Source organism: Petaurus breviceps, unplaced genomic scaffold (assembly GCF_028583685.1).
Source record: "Petaurus breviceps papuanus isolate PSGF00001 unplaced genomic scaffold, PetGlider_PUasm1.0 688, whole genome shotgun sequence".
Taxonomy (NCBI): domain Eukaryota; kingdom Metazoa; phylum Chordata; class Mammalia; order Diprotodontia; family Petauridae; genus Petaurus; species Petaurus breviceps.
Genome location: NW_027186457.1, coordinates 14157832 through 14163060, shown reverse-complemented (window position 1 = coordinate 14163060; position 5229 = coordinate 14157832). Strand labels below are relative to the sequence as shown.

Below are 5229 nucleotides of genomic sequence, written 5' to 3'. Positions count from 1 at the left end.
GCTAATTTGCATTAATAGAGGGAATTGCTTCAAAGGGAGTCCCTTCCCAATGAAATAAAAAGCCTTCTCAAAAAAAAAAAAAAGAGAGAAAGGAATGATCTGTCAAATCCAGGCTATCAATCCTGTCTATCAATTCCATTTATCAAACATGTATTGAACGGCTATTGTGTGTAAGGCACTATAATGGTTACTGGGGTATAAAGGAATTCCCCCCCAAATCCCTGCACTCAACAAGCAAGCCTTCTACCAGGAGGTTATAAGGTAAAGAAGAATGTTCTCTCTCACACTAATAAAAGGACTGAGGCTTTTTTTTTTGGCATCAAGGAAGGGCAGCATTCCAGGATGGGAAACAGCAGGAGATGGAATGCTGAGTTCAAGAAACAGCGAGTGGCTTGGCTGAATCATAGCAAGAGAATAATGTGAAATGAATCTGGAAGGATAGATGCCAGAACGTGCAGAGCTTTAAGTGATAAGAGTTTGAATTTTATCCTCGAAGTGGTAGAGAACCACTGAAGTGTCTTGTGTAAGGCAGGGATGTGGTAGGGTCTGTGATCCAGGAAAGGTATTTCAGCAGCTTTTCTAAGGCTGCATGAGAGAGGAGAGAACATGGAAGCATGGGACCCATGAGGAGGTAATCAAGGTTCTCCAGAAAAGAGCTGATGAGCAGGGGAAGTAGGGCAGCAGTGGTGAGAGTGAAGTGATGGAATTGTGCATGATAAATGTTACAGAGGTATAATCTTTTTAAGTAAAATGTTATTGATATTTTTAACCCCTCCCTAATACATCTGTGGACCCTATAACAAAGGGGAAAAAAAGAAAGGGAAAAAATTGGCAAAGTGAAAGTCTGACACAATTAAGTCACATCCCATACCCATAGTTCCCCCCACCTTTTGCAAAGAAGTCGTGAAAATGTTGTCTCCAATGTCTCCTTTGGGGCCAAGATTTGTCATTACATTTTCACTACATTTATTTTCTTTTCAGTTGTTTATTGCTTTTTTTTATCTTTATATTATTATAGTGATTATGCATATTGTTTTCCTGGTTCTGCTCACTTTGCTTTTTATCAGTTCATATAGGTCTTCCCATGGTTCTCTGTATTCAACAGATTCATCATTTCTTATTCCATTAATAAGTAATAGTTCTAGTAATAGTCTAGTACATTTATGTGCCACAACTTGTTTATCCATTTCCCACTCAATGGGCATCCTCTTTGTTTCCAGTTCTTTGCTATCACAAAAATGGGATCAAAATCTTTTTCTTTTTTTTTTTGGACTTATTCCCTTGGCTAGCTGGTTGACTTGTTAGCATGTTTCCTATCTCCAGTTCTACAATTGACTCAAAATGGGCCATTTCATTCTTTTTCTGCCTTAGTTTGCCCATCGGAAAAAAAAAGGAACTCTCCGTTCCTACCACAGCTGCAGATTGTCTGATCCTTTCTCCCCATTCATATTCCTGACAGGTGCTGGGCCCCTTGGAGTTTGTGAGGTATTAATGCAAAATGTTGTGATGCTCATTTCATTATTTTAAGAAGTAAATAGCAGGAGAATGCCTCCGTTCTCACGTTGCTAGGTTACTCAAAGGCCTCCCTGCCTGCAGATAAGGTCTCGAGGCCCCACTAAAACAGTTCAACACAACAGCCACTCTCACTCTCAGTGGGTGGAGGGTAAACCTGAATGCCAGAGCTGCTGTTCTCCCCAGACAAATGGCATAGCCTGTCTCGTGGCAATCTATACCAATATCCTCCTCTAAACTAGCCCAGCTCCAAAAGATGTTCTCTGCCAAGGCCTCTTCAGCACAGGGCTGGCCAGTTTTACTGGCTGGCTGACCAACTTCAGCCTGCTTTTCTGATGAGCTCAGGAACTGTTTCTTGTACATTTTTAAAAATATGCTACAGTGCTATGCACACAATAGAGACTTCATACATGTTAGCTAAATTGAACATAAGGAGAGCTCAACAAAGGTGACCCAAAGGAAACACACCACAAAGAAAGCCATGACATGGAATCACTGAATCTCAACCCTAAGGGTCCCTCTAAACCAACTTAAACCAAAGCAATAACTTCCTCCCCAAAAACCTCCCCAGCATCTGCCATAATGTTTGTGTCTGGGCATTTAAAAGGGAGAAGAGGAAGGATCCCTAGCCATTTATTTCTATTCAACAATCCCCTATTAAGTGTCTGTTATGTGCCATTTAGGCACTGCCCTGAGAAACCAAAGAAATAATTAGAGTCTCTGCTCTCAAAGAGCTTACATTCTCCTAGGGGAAATTATGTGCACAGATAGGTAAGTGCAAAATATTTACAAAGTCATGGAGGGTTGGTGGGAAAGAGTTAACTGATGGAGGAACCACTAATAGTCTCATGTAGAAACTAGAGTTGAGCCTTGAATTGAGCCAAGGATTTCAAGAAAGGCAAGGGGGGAGGAGAGAGCCCTGCACCCACTGGGGACAGCATAGGCAAAAGCAATAAGGCAAGACATGGCATGTCGGTCTCGATAAACATTTTCTACCCAAACTCATACTTATCATCTGGTGGCAGCAACAAGGAAGAAGCTATTTGGAAGCTCTAAAGCAGAGGTTCTTAAACTAGAGTCCAAGAACCTGGTGTTTTTCTTAAAATATGTTTTGATATATTTAAATTAATTATAATTCTATATGTTTTCCTTTATGCATTTCTTTTTTTTTTTTTAAGCAATCGGGGTTAAGTAACTTGCTCAAGGTTACACAGCCAGTTATTTCTGGGTGTGGTGCTAAGTATCAGAGCCCAGATTTGATCCCCAGGTCATCCTGACACTGGAGCTGGTGCTCTTACGCACTGAGCCACGTGGCCACCCCTAAGCAATTGGGGTTAAGTAACTTGCTCAAGGTTACATGGCCAGGTGTTTCTGGGTGGATGCTAAGTGTCTAAGCCCGGATTCGATCCCAGATCATCCTGACACTGGAGCTGGTGCTCTTACTCACTGTGCTACCTGGACACCCCTATGGATTTCAAAACATGATTTTGAGCAGGGTTCCAGGAACTTTACCAGACTGCCAAAGGGGTCCATTACACAAGAAACAGTGAAGAACTCTGTTCTAAAAGAAGACAAGTTCTTCCAGATAGAACAATTATGGTGCCAAGTAACTCCCTACACATGCAGGGGAGAACAGGGGGAGAACTCCCACCCAACACTTCACACTAGTTACTGAAAATATTATTCTGCTCAAGAAAACGTCTTAGCAGCTGTATTCTGATGTGTATGCTCCTTTGTCTCCTCAGGAATGATTGAATCCCTGACAACATTATTTCCATTCTCTTAAATTTGGGGATGTTTTCTCCCCCACCCTGTTAGGATGAAGAATAATTTTAGAAAAGTCTGAAATGATCTCATCATCAGGCATGTAATATTTAGTATTCATCTATAACCCTTCATCCATCTGTTTCCTTCCATAGCAATGTGAGAAGTAAGAAATCCTATGAAGTGGTTGGTTATAAAGGAACACCAGAGAGAGGACGAGGCAGGGGAAGCCCTAGACGGTGAGTGAGGAACTTTGGGATTTCATTTTCTTCCAGAAAATTTCATTTTCTTCTAACATTTTATAATCTCTGAGGAGGAGAAAAGATAGAGAAGAAAGGAATAAACACAAAATTTGGGAATTTGTTGGAAAAACTATGGAGAAAGGGATTAGTCTGCCTTGGAAGAAACCTTAAGCTAAAGAACAGTTGAGTTGAGATTCTACAATTGGAGTACAGTTTGGAAGGGGTCATGGCTTAAGGAGCAGTGCTATGCCAATGGTCTCTTTTCCTCTTCTCCTTTCCACTCATACCCAGGCCCCCAGGGGAAATAAAGATTTTGTTTGAAGTTAAGTTAGGTCACAGTACACCGACTGCCTTTATTAAGAAAGTAATAAAGTAAAAGGAGGGAGTGAAATGGTCTACTTTGTTTTTTGCTTTTTTTTTTTTTAATTTGGTATGGCATTGGCTTTCTCAATCCTTGATGCTTTTCATGGCTTTTTTTTTAAATCAGTTTTGCTAATGTGAATTTCCCCCTCCCTTGTTATGTAATTAAATGTTTCCCCAGGACTGTGCTGTAAATTAGCTTTTAGAAGGATCTAATCTGTGCAGTAACATGGGAATGCATCTCAATCTGTACAGAAAACTAGTTTATGTCATCCAGGGTGGAGGAAAGGATTCATGGCTAAGAGAGAGCCATGGGGTCTCTTCATTCATTGTATCAAGGGCTAAAACAGCAGAAACCTGCATTCAGTTAATCCAATGGCCATGGATTAATTTAAAAATACATGGGGGGGCGGGGGGAGGGGAGAGGCAGAGAGAAAAACCCAATGATGTGCTTGATCATAAGAATTCTTCTTCAGGAAGGGGCATGGCAGTACACCACCACAAACTTTTATCTGTTGAGCTGCCTGGACAGAGATGAGAGAGGAAGTCCACTCAAATGAGTTCAGCCCATTACCCAGCTACTTTTTGCAACTCAGTAATAAACATTCTATATGCAAATTACCTCCAGTGAATGTCCAGAAATTGACGCGTTCCTAGTGTTGTATCTTAACACTAAAAGAAATTGAAAACATTTTTATGGCTTATATTCATAATGACTTTCTCCAGTGTGAGTGGTGTTTTTATCTGACAGTATATTGTTATTCTTTTTAGGACCTTCTCCTGTGCATTACTAATTTGCCCATTTTCCTCCCCTAGAGAAAGAAGGTGACAATGAAAAATAATCTTTGAAAATATATTCACCCCAATAAGCTGTATTAATGGCCTCCACAAAATTCCCATTGTTCTTGAAATCTAATTGTTTCGAGAGCAGTGAGAAAAGTTGGAGAAGAATAAAAGCCATCTCTCTTTTGCTGAAATTAAACTTCATTTTTTTTTAAGTGACGAAAGGACTTGGCTGGACCCGGAGCTCTGCTCTGTGCTCTGTTAAGCTGTCGCATCAGAAAACATTCTGTTGCTTTCTTGTACAAGAGTTTTGGTCTAAGCTTCATGATTCAATTAAATAGAACAAACAAAGAAAGGTTATTATTCTTTGTGCCATTTAAAAATTGAAGGGGACAAAGATGATGGCATTGTTTTTCTGTGGGCTCCACAGGGCATCAAATGTTCAGTCATGCTTTTAGAATCCCTTCTTTCCTCCTAATCCTGTTGCCTTTAAGAACAGGTTGGCAAGGACTTTCAAAGTACCTCTCTCTCTCTCTCTCTCTCTCTCTCTCTCTCTCTCTCTCTCTCT

The 5229-nt window shown here is 40.5% G+C and overlaps 1 long non-coding RNA gene across 1 annotated transcript in view; it reads left to right on the top strand.

Moving 5' to 3' along the window:
* Window positions 1–3379: 3379 nt before the first annotated feature.
* LOC138174262 (uncharacterized) overlaps window positions 3380–5229 on the top strand; it is an 11149-nt gene continuing 9299 nt past the window's right edge. The window contains exon 1 of the long non-coding RNA XR_011171652.1: window positions 3380–3515. This is a non-coding gene — a long non-coding RNA (uncharacterized lncRNA). The remainder of the gene's footprint in view (window positions 3516–5229) is intronic.